At 37.9% G+C, this 12,185-nt stretch overlaps 1 long non-coding RNA gene across 1 annotated transcript; it reads right to left on the reverse strand.

Annotated features, from left to right (window-relative positions):
- Positions 1-804: 804 nt before the first annotated feature.
- LOC118145128 (uncharacterized) lies at positions 805-9,653 on the reverse strand. Its single transcript, XR_004730299.1, has 3 exons — positions 9,554-9,653; positions 6,742-6,781; positions 805-1,052 (listed from the first exon to the last, which is right to left on the reverse strand). It is a non-coding gene; the product is annotated as an uncharacterized LOC118145128 (long non-coding RNA).
- Between the last annotated feature and the right edge of the window lie 2,532 nt (positions 9,654-12,185).

Raw genomic sequence — 12,185 nt, forward strand, 5'->3', positions numbered from 1 at the left:
GGCTTTTGCTACCTTTTCTTTTGGTGTTTTAGTCATGAAGTCTTTGCCCATGCCTCTGTTCTGAATGGTATTGCCTAGGTTTTTTCTAGGGTGTTTATGGTTTTAGGTCTTACGTTTAAGCCTTTAATCCATCTTCAGTTAATTTTTGTATAAGGTATAAGGAAGGGGTCCAGCTTCAGTTTTCTGCATATGGCTAGCCAATTTTCCCAACACCCTTTAATAAATAAGGAATCCTTTCCCCATTGCTTGTGTTTGTCAGATATGTCAAAGATCAGATGGTTGTAGATGTGTGGTATTATTTCTGAGGCCTCTGTTTTATTTCATTGGTCTATGTATCTGTTTTGGTACTGGTACCATGCTGTTTTTGTTACTGTAGTCTTGTAGTATAGTTTGAAGTCAGGTAGCATGATGCCTCCAGGTTTGTTCTTCTTGCTTAGGATTGTCTAGACTATTGGGCTCCATTTTGGTTCCATATGCAATTTAAAGTAGTATTTTCTAATTCTGTGAAGAAAGTCAGTGGTAGCTTGATAGGGATAGCATTAAATCTACAAATTACTTAGGGCAGTGTGGCCATTTTCATGATATTGATTCTTCCTATTTATGAACATGGAATGTTTTTCCTTGTGTTTGTGTCCTCTCTTGTTTCCTTGAGCAGTGGTTTGTTCACTGATACCTATGTGAAACAGAGCTGCTGTCTTTTGTCTTGATGGCAGTTTTTACAGTGATGCTCATGAGGGGTGTGGAGAAATATGTGAGAGTCTGAACATTTTCCAAAATGCAGAAAAAATTCTCCTCTCTCACTCATTTAGCTAGTAAGACTTATTTTTATTCTGCTAAGCCTATGAACATAACTTGGAGGATTTTTCTGGAATTACTGGCTTTTTAATACTGACCAAATTTTTAGATGAATGGTTCAAAGTGCTTTTTCCCTTAGTTTTGAATTTTCCTATTGATTTCTCTGCCTCAATAGTCTTTGTATATATATCATGTTAAAGAGTTCCATATTACGTTGTTCCTTTGTGTTCTCTTCTCCACAGACATCAGTTGAGTTTCTCAGAATTTAAAAATAAATCAAGTTGTAATTAGCCTATTTACATAAATGAAAAATTCTCTATCACATCTCCTATCCTCCCCTGTAACAAAGAATCTGCTCCTCCTGTTTGTTCTCAATAACAAACTAACGTTCGGCTGATGATATTATTTGTTGGCCAGCATGGAGGAATACTGTGAGTCATTGTCTTTCCTGCTACCTGTTTCAATACTTAAAAAAAAAACTATATGAAGCTTTTGCTCATCTCTTTATTTCTTTAACATTCCCTCATTGTAGGTCAGTAAACTTCACACTAGGCACTGTATTTCTGGCCAGTTTCTCACTCCCCCTTTAACTTTCTTTAGACAAATCACAGATTTATTTTTGTTTCCAATTCTTTTTCAGTTATCTTAGAAATATTTGTCTTCCTCTCTTTGTTCCACTTATGAGAAAAAAGGGGTGAATCCAGACTATGCTATATAGAATATTGCTTGCAGTATCTCTATAGTAAAGGGAGTGAAAGCTGGAAGCTTTGATGTGGAATTAGGGAGAATAAAGAACCAGTGCCTTGAACTTCTAAACCGGGTGAAAATGCACAGTAAATGCCCTCAGGGTCTTTGAAAGTCAACGTTTACTTCCTTATCTTTCTCTAATTAAATCTATTCTCACTGAAGAACAGAATCTTGATTTTTGTTGTGTGTTTCTCTTTGCCATTTCAAGTATATTGTTTGCTACAATTGTTCTAACACAGTTTTACAGTATTTCAGTTACCATTGAGGTTAAAAACGCTTTGCTAACTGAACGCTTACAGATGATGCACAACAACATTTCATTTTGTCTTTGAGGTCAAAGCAATCAGCATATGACTTTTGGAAAACATTTATTTCCATCAAGGGGCTACTATGTACTAATTTCTTATGCTTGATAAATTTTATTAGATGTTTTATTGCCAATCGTTTATTTTCAAAACTGAATGCCTCCATTTCCTTTGCATCAAACAAATAACCACCTTAATAGGTAGGTTACTCACACTCCAGTTTTTAATGTCTATTCATTTATTCATATGGCAATTCTTTATAACAGCTATTCATAGAGTGCCTAGTATATACCAGGCATCATGCTAAGTCCTGAGACAGAGATATTTAAGAAATCCTAATTTCAGGTGCTCACATTCCAGTGGAGAATGTCAGATGAGTAAAAAAATTATAAGATAGTGACTAAATGATAACAGAGATGCAAAGTGCCATAGGAACACAGAAGAGAGTACTAACTTATGCACTGGGGTCCAGACTTGGAAACTTTACTGTCAGAAGGGTTTTACTTGTATGGTAGGCAGTGGAAATAAACTGATAATTGAAGAATTAACCTAACTGGACTAATTTCTAAGCAGTGATTTCCGGGTCTGATTGTCACGCATCTGGTGTAGTAGTACAGGCTTTGGAATCAGACACCTGGCAATAAATTCTGGCTCAGCCACTTACTAAGTAGTGGTCCCTCTAAGATTCAGTTTTCTTATCTACAAAATGGGAATGATGACACCTGCCTCATATAATATGGCTTGAATGAGATCATGATGTTTCTATCTTTTCTTTAAGCCCCTCCTGATGAAATTTAGAAATAAGAAGAGCAATGAAAAAATTGAACTCTGATAATAGCACTTGGTAAACTCAAGTCCCAGGTTAAGCTATCTACATGCTTAATTCTTTAGATCATCATCACAACATATTATTATTTCTATTATCTCCAATTCACAAGAGTAAAAATGAGGTTTACAAAATTTAAATGATTTCCCTAAAGACATGGTTACTGAAAGATATTTATTGCAAGAGCTTGAATTTATACCTGCACGGCACTGAAATCCAGTTCTTACCCACTCTTTACTCTTGCTCCCTGTCTTGTTTTATTTTGATTGATAAGTATGTTCACACTTATCTCACAGGTTTTGTTTCCAGACAGAAGACTGTCATAGAAATTAGATAATACTTTCCATGGGACCATGCACCATGTGTGTTTTGCTAAGCAGAATTTTCATCATGTTGCACACAATGTAGTATCAAGAAGGCACACCTATTTGTAAAGGTGCAGGCTATGCTGATGTAACAAAGAGACTCTAAAACTCAGATGTTTATTTTCCTCTCACATCATAGTTTATGGCTGTTGGGTAGGCCTGACTTTGTCACTTTCAGTAAGCAGGCAAGAGTGAGCGGAAGTCCAGGTCAAGGATTTTCTTTAAGGTAAGTGATGCTGAAATTGCCCCTACTCTTTCCACTCAGTTTCCATTAGTGCACACTTAGGTCACACCCCTGTAAGATCAACTGGAAAACGAACATTTTAGTTGAACAGCTATCAGCTCAGGAAGGAAGTGTGATGGTTCATTTTAGGTGCCAACTTGACTGAATTAAGGAATACCTAGCAACTTGGTAAAGCATGATTTTTGGGTGTGTCCATGAGGGTGTTATCAGAAGAGATTAGATATGAGTCTGAAGGATTAGGTGGAGAAGATCTGCTGTCAATGTGGACATACACCATCCAATCTACTGGGGGCTGGGAGAAAACAAAAACAGACAGAAAGTGAATATGTTGATTTAGCTGCTGGGGCTGGGATAACTTCTTCCTCTTCTGTTCTTGGACAATAACTCCAGGTTCCCTAGCCTTCGGACTCCAATACTTAACAAGAGGTCCCCTTCAGGATTCTCAGACCTTTGGTCTTGGACTGAAAAAGACACCATTAGCTTTCCTGGTTCTGAGGCTTTTAGACTTAGACTGAGCCTTGCCATTAGCATCCTGTGGTTTGCAGCTCGTGGATGGCCTGTCATGGGACTTCTTAGCCTCCATAATCACATGAGCCAATTCCCCTAATAAATCCCCTCTCATATATTTATATTTATCTATCTATGTCCTATTGGCTCTCTCTCTCCCTGACTAATATAGGAGGTAAGAATAGATTTGGGGATACTACCAGCAATTTCCATTACAGTGCTTAATGAATATTTATGGAATGAATGAATGAAGAAAATCAAAGCCTGTAAGTCGACCTGAGACCTAATGAGATCAAGGCAAAGATGTTAGTTTGATCCACTAGCTTAGAAATCCATACCAGCATGCCAATGTGTCTTTCCAGCTAATTCTTGCCAAAACACATCTTTAGTCAGAGCTACCTATTGTAAGTATCTCTTCACTATAGTGTTTTCCTTTAATCTATGACTGTCAACTTTTCTCCTGAATGTCAGAATGGAATCAAAGCTGCTGAAGAGTTTATGTGAGCTCCATGGATTATGCTGCTCTCTTAAGGAAGATAAGGTGACAGGCTATGCAGTACTTATCTGTATCACCTGTCAGAGACTCTTCATCTGGGAGCAGAGAGAAGATCAGGAGTTTTAGCTGGTTATTTGTGATTCTCTTTCACAACTACCTTGGCATTAGGAGAGTGTATCTCTGACATTGGCAAAATATAGTTTAGTTCTTCTAAAGAAAGTGCTGGAAGTTTATTTCCTATGGACTTCTAGACTGTATCAGATCAACATTCTGGGTGGGAATTCTATGCTAGCAACTTCCTCTTTTCTGTAATGTAACACTTTCTTTGTCTTGTTAGATTTTTTTTTAACACCCAGTGTGGTATCCTGTATAGTATGATGTCCAACTGCTGACAGATAATTTGCCCCACCTAGAGTGTGACCACTCTTCTTTGTTGTCCAAGGGTATGGCAGATTTTTAAAAATTTCACTGAGTCAATAGTCAGAATTAACAATAGACTTTGTGAATGAAGATGAGGCAAAGCCACAGATCTGTGAGGGCTTGTCAGTGAAGCGGTATTCTTCAAAACTCACCAAGGTGGAAACTTTCTCACTTGTGAGGCTGAAAAAATAAAGAATAACTACGGAAACCTTATATCTCTTTAAGCTCTTTCACTCCTAAGAGCTTAAAGTGACTCTCCAGACCTACATCTCATTTATTTTCACAACATCCCTGTGGAGTCAAAGGCTAGTTTTTCTTCACTGTTTATGCTGTTCAGAGGGAAGCAATACCCCGAGAACTCAAGTGACTCGCATTCAAGGTCAAAAAGTGAGAAGTTGTAAAGCCAATGCTTGAATTCAGGTGTTCTGACTCTTCACCTAGTAGCTGCTTTAAGATGATGATCACATTTGGAAAAGAAATTTAGCTGGGAGAACTAAAAATATATCGTAAATACACATGATGTCATGATACAGCAAGGTTTAGATCTGGAAATGTTTCTTGGTCTGCAGTTAAAAAAATGCTTTTGGTGAGTCGACAACATTCAATGCTGTCAATTGCTCTTACTCCCTTAAGCCATAGGTACAAAGATTCCGTATTTAGTTTGGAATGATGTATTTAGAATGTAAATCATTCTGTATTTAGTTTGGAATGATGCCCTGGAATCAGACGTCCTAAATAGCGTTAATGATATCACATAGTTCAGAAAGAATAGGGAACATTGACCATGGCATATAACGATACTCATTAAATGGCTGTAGAGTAGAATACTTGTTATTACCAATTAAAAAATGGAGTGAACAAAATCTAAATCCATGGACATGTAGAGTTGGAGCAGAGTCTCCTTTGTGTGAATCAAAAAAAGTGCTTTTCTTCTATGTGGACATAACCCTGAGCCAGAGTACACAGGCTAGTGAGCAAAGTTCTGGCTGGATTTGAGCCTTGTTTATTCATCTCCTAACATGGATGTTCTCTGTGGTCATCTAAGACAGAACAACACCCTTCAAAGTTACCTAAGTCACTTTCCCATATTCAGGTAGTGTAATATCATGTTTACCTCACAACACAACTTAAAAACACTTCAACTTTTTAAAAACGCTTGGCAAAAATATTTTCACAACTTCATCATACTGCTTCTCATAATACTTTGAAGTCCTTGATGTTAGATACGTTGAGGAGGAGAAATAGATGTCACTATAAAGTAAAAAATGGTTTGAATATTCTGACTAGCTTTTTTACCAGAAAAAAAAAAGACTTAAAAGATACTTGAGGTGATCTTGTCAAGTTATTTGGAAAATCCCTTCTCTTAAAGAAAAAAATATGGATATTGTTCATCTTTATATGAAGGAAGATATCATGAGTGTCCAATGTTGAGAGGAAGCTGACATTTACACGTAATTCATTAGAAAGTCAATCTTTGCTGAGCGCAGTGGCTCAAGCCTGTAATCCCAGCACTTTGGGAGGCCAAAGCGGGTGGATCACAAGGTCATGAGATCGAGACCATCCTGGTCAACATGGTGAAACCCCGTCTCTACTAACGATCCAAAAAATTAGCTGGGCATGGTGGCGCATGCCTGTAATCCCAGCTACTCAGGAGGCTGAGGCAGGAGAATTGCTTGAACTCAGTAGGCGGAGGTTGTGGTGAGCCGAGATTGTGCCATTGCACTCCAGCCTGGGTAACAAGAGTGAAACTCCGTCTCAAAAAAAAAAAAAAAAGAAAGTCAATCTTAGGCAGGACAAAACTTTCAGCACAGAAAGGCCAGAGAGAGGGAAAACCCAAGTTACAGCAGGTCCATCTGATACATTCATCATTATAAATAGAGAGTTATCCCTCTTTTCTGAAAACCTAAAATTACCAGTTTTTAATTGGGACCAGAGTTAGTGTGATCAGTCATAAAACAGATGGGATAAAAAGGAGATTAAAAGAAATAAACTACATTAAAAATAGAACCTTAGCAGATTTCTTTGATTCCACTTACCTCAAATTAAAGCATTATATGATGGGCAGTGACTTCCTCTCTGAAAAGACAGCTACAATCAGACTTATACAGATTATGAGCTTGCAGCTTATTTAAGAATATTTAAGAAGCTTCACAAGAGATGGATTTATAAAGTGCTCTCCACTGAAAGTGAAGAATAGCAGAGGGAAGTGCTGGGATGTAGATATGTAGCCTGGCCAAACTTCAGACAGCCCAATAAAAGAAGAGGGCCTAAAATTTCCATGCATCAGAAGTTTAGATAAATGCAGGCCTGATGATCAGGAATGACTAGAGCCTCCAAAATGTAAATGGTTGTGACAAAAAACACCTAGTTCCTACAAATGTAGCTATCTTTTTAAGATTCTATTATTTTTGTAAGAATATAATCATAAACATATGGTCATACTAATGTTTGACAATGGGTGTATCGTAATTCACAGCTTAAGAAAAGGAGATGGACAGAAATTAATTGATTTGTTCAAATGGCATTAACAAACTTAAAATTTCCAATTTCTGATTTTCATGTTTCTACTAAACTTGACAATTTCTACAGTTTGCCAAATAAGTCCATAAGATACCAATAGGTAATATTTGTTCAGTGGTTACTATATGGTAAGGTTTGTGTCCCCTCCAAATTCATATGTTAAAACCTCATCATGAATGTGATGGAATTAATAGGTGGAACCTTTGGGAGCCAATTAGGTCATTAGAGTGGAGTGCTGATGAATGGAATTGGTACTCTTATAAAAGAGATTTCAGAGAGCTAACTAGTTCCTTTCACCATGTGACGACAGAGCAAGAGGGCACCATTCATGATCCAGAAAATAGGTCTCACCGGACACCTTGATCTACTGGTACTTTGATCTTGGACTTCCCAGCCTCCACAACTGTGAGAGATTTCTGTTGTTTATAAGCCACTCAGTTTATAGTATTTTGTCACAGCATACTGAACATTATGTGAATAACTATTATGTGTATCAATTACTATGATAAATTCTTTACATAGAATTATAGACTGAATTATTTTCCCAGTAAAATATATATGTTGAAGCCCTAACCCCCAATGTGACTATTTTTGGAGACAGGGACTTTAGGCAGATAATTAAGATTGAATCAGGGGCCAGGTGTAGTGGCTCACTCTTGTAATCCCACGACTTTGGGAGACTGAAGCAGGTGGATCACCTGACATCAGGAGTTCAAGACCAGCCTGGCCAACATGGCAAAACCTCTACCAGCAATACAAAAATTAGCCTGGCATGGTAGTATGTGGCTGTAATCCAAGCTACTCGGGAGGCTGAGGCAGGAGAATCGCTTGAACCCAGGACACAGAGGTTGCAGTGAGCTGAGATTGTGCCACTGTACTCCATCCTGGGCCACAGAGCAAGACTCCATCTCAAAAAAAAAAAAAAAAGAGATTGAATGATGTCATAGGGGTAGGGCCCTAATCTGATAAGGCTGGTGTCCTAAGAAGAGACAAAGACATTCCTGAGATCTCTCTCTCTTTCTTTCTCTCTCTCTGTCTCTCTCTCTCTGTCTCTCTATGCAGGAGCAGAGAAGAGCCACATAAGGACACTGCAAGAAAGAGGTCCTCTGTAAGCCAGGACAAGAGGCCCCACTAGAAACCAACACTGATGACATTTTGGTCTTAGACTTTTGACTGACAGTATGTATTTTTGTTGTTTAAGTCACTCAGTCTGCGGTGTTCTGTAATGGCAGTCCCAGTAGACAAATACATATAATTAGCTCAATTTAGCTTCTTAATGGAAATTGGTATTATTTTAGTAATTCAGTATAGTGACTAGCAGTACAGGCTATGGATCCCAGCTGCTTGACCTCCCATCCTAGCCCTATCACTTCCTACTCATGTGACCTGGGAAAGTTCTCAATCTCTCTATTCACATGAGATTTTCATCTGCAAAATGAAAGTAATAATAAGTATCTTTTTCGTTGGGTATGTAGAGGATTAAATGAGTTTATGTTTAGTATGATAGTGCAAGGCATAGAGAAGACACTCAATATGAATAAGCTATTTTTCTTAGCCCAATTTTCAGATGGAGAAACTGAGGCTTAGGGATATTAAAGATCAAGATCAAGCTTACTCAGCTATTAAGCTATTAATCTGGGAAGGACCATTATTAGAGCCAGAGTCTTTATTTTCAGAAACCAAGGCCTTAACCTTTATACTGTATTGACCTTCAGGCAATGCACAGTCAAATGAGATATGTAGTTAAATTTTTTTCTAAGTAGACCAACAATCTAAACTTTTACAATTTGCCTGCTTGCGTCGCAGGGCCAGAGCTCTACTGGGGTATTTTGAACCACTTTACCTTGCTAAAATCACCAGGGCTTTGAATGTCAGGCAAAGAAGAAATATTTTATTGTTCCTCCTCCTCCTCAGCATAATCTCAACTTGCTTTCTCTTGTTTCAGCAGTTCTAGGAAATTTCCAATATATAGGATAAGTACTCTGGTAAGTGCTTAAAGTATAGGAGGAAATTAAGCTATAGAAAATGCTACATAAAAAACATTAAGTGGGCACTGATAATTCCAAGGTAACCTTAGTCTACTAAGTTTATTTTACTTCATTCCATTGGGCAGTGAAACCTAGATGGGTTTGTAAGCCATTGAGAGGTGTTGGTCTTTTGGCAGCTTATTCATCTCTGTGATAAGTACTGCATACTGGGAACAATTAGGAAATTCCTCCCACCTTTGTCTCAGGCAAACCTTTATATTTGCCCTCTTGGTTGCACTTCTGTTGGCTGTGGCCTTGGTTCTCTGGTTGCTTATGGTATGATTTGTAAGTCATGCCCCACCTTGTGGAAAGCTAGAGGCCACATAACTGTCAACTGTTTAACATACTCTTGACCTGAGACCATCATGCATGTTAAATGCTCTTTGGTGTGGTCAGAGGGAGAGGAATTTAATTGCTTTAGCTTATGAGGCCCATCTTCTTTTTGCTCTTGAAGTTTTTCCAGAGACACTCACTTGATCTTTCATAATCTCTTCTCTGTACCCAATTGGTTCTCCAACTCCTGCTTCTCTTCATAGTATATCTTTGTGTTTCCATCTTTTAACACATGACAAGTATTTGCTGTACTTTAAGGTCATTGAAGGTACAAAGTTTATATATATGTGTGTGTATATATATTGTGTATATATATATATATATATACACACACACACACATATATATTGCTATGTATATTCATATGTATGTACACACACACACACACACACGCACACACATATAGCCTAGATGTTATGGGCTATGCTGGGCACTGGAGATACTTTCAAGGCACTCAAAATACATATGCTGAACAAATGCACCAGTGAATGAATTAATGGGTTCTACTCAGTTGCTGTTGAATAAAGAGGACCTAGCAATATATATTTCCATGTTATAGGCAATTGGAAGATAAAGAATTGAATAGGTATTTATTTATATATGTGCACTTCTTTAAAACATGGCCAGAAGTCAATATCTTTTCAGGCCAAATGGCAATACTTCAGAACTGGATAACTTTCAAATTTGTAGGTGCTGGAAGATACTAAGTATGTTGGCTTAGTTGAAATTCTCCAGCTTCTTCAATTGTCAGAACTAAATGCTATTCTGAGAAAGAGCTCTGATGTCCCCATGGTAACAGGGCCCCATTAAAGGCATGACATCACAAAGCTGTTCTTATTTGAAGACACTTGGGAATTTCAGGTATAGATGGAAATACTGTTAAAGGCGAATTATACATACATATTCTGTGTAATTATGTTTACATTCATTTATCATTAGGCTTTTTAGTGACTTAAATCTCAGATATTGCTCAAGGTGCTTAAATAAGAGCTCATTTAAATTTTGGAATGAATATCAAATCCTTTGCCTATTTACTTATTATTACTCTTAACACAATGAAGAGAATATTGATTCTTAACGTAACCTCTGAAATGGACAAATATACCATCTGCATGCAAAATCACCCAGCACTATGGCTGACCATTCATAGCCTGGGCCAGTACTAACAGCATGCCTGAAGGAGGGTATATTAGAGTTAAGAGAAAGAATTGTCCAGACAACTTGGGCAAGGTCATTTCAAGTACTTTTTTGTTTTTGAGTTAGAGTCTCACTCTGTCACCTAGGCTGGAGTGCAGTGGTGTAATCTCAATTTACTGCAATCTCTGGCTCCCGGGTTCAGGCAATTCTCATGCCTTAGCCTCCCAAGTAGCTGGGATTATAGGTGTGTACCACCATGTTTGGCTAATTTTTGTATTTTTAGTAGAGAGGGGGTTTCGTCATGTTGGCCAGGCTAATCTCAAACTCCTGACCTCAAGTAATCCACTTGCCTTGGCCTCCCAAAGTGCTGGAATTACAGGCTTGCATCTCAAGTATCTTTTTTTTTTTTTTTTTTTTTTGAGATGGGATTTTGCTCTTGTTACCCAGGCTGGAGTGCAATGGCGCGATCTCGGCTCACCACAATCTCCACCTCCTGGGTTCAAGCAATTCTTTTGCCTCAGCCTTCTGAGTAGCTGGGCCAACGGGTGTGGGACTACAGCCATTCACCACCATGCCCAGCGAATTTTTGTATTTTTGGTAGAGACAGGGTTTCACCATTTAACTATTTTTTTCTGATAAAAAGCTAGTCAAAATATTCCAAAAAATTTTTATTTTGCAGTTGCATTTAAATACTTTGCAGTTGCATCTAAATACTTTGCAGTGTCAGAAAAAGAACACGATTTTTTTTAAAAAAGAAAAAAACATAAGGTCAGTGGATTTGGGAAGGGTCTTAATTCCCTTAACAATAGCGTCATCCCTTTGCCTAGTTATGGATTCCCTTCCTATCAGACACAGTGCTTTTAATGGCTCCATTTCCTTGTTATACATTACAACCAGGAAAGGTAATAGGCAGACTGGATTAGCTCTGAAAATGCAGACAAATATGACAAGGTAAAAGGCTAGCTATGAAGCTGGTTAGCTCATAAATAACAAAAACGTGACAAAAACTTGCAAGAAGAAAATGTGAACAATTTGTGTAGCTGTGGTGTTGCAGGAACAAGTGTGTCTAAGTGATCATGCCAGCTAAAGAGATGCTCTGAGCTGGAATATTTGCCAAGGTGACTCTTCTCTTCATGGTGCTTTTAAAGGTTCTTTCTGTACTTCCCTCCCAGCTCCACTCTCACCCTCCCATCCACCCAACAAATTCTCTGAAATTGTTAAAGATATGAAGCTGAATGCTTTAGGCTTTGTTTATGACATTGAGCCACACTAAATTTTTCTGAATGGAAGTCTAATGCTGTTTTTCTAAATTATATCTATGTATCGTTCCTTCATTGACATTCATATAAGGAAAAATGTGTTAAATTTTCTATATTTCAAATGACTCCAGAGTAGTTGGCTCCATGAGGATTTTCCCGAGGGCTAGCATGAACAAAATACCTGAGGATCAAAAATCACTTTCT

Source organism: Callithrix jacchus, chromosome 8, assembly GCF_049354715.1.
Source record: "Callithrix jacchus isolate 240 chromosome 8, calJac240_pri, whole genome shotgun sequence".
Classification (NCBI taxonomy): domain Eukaryota; kingdom Metazoa; phylum Chordata; class Mammalia; order Primates; family Cebidae; genus Callithrix; species Callithrix jacchus.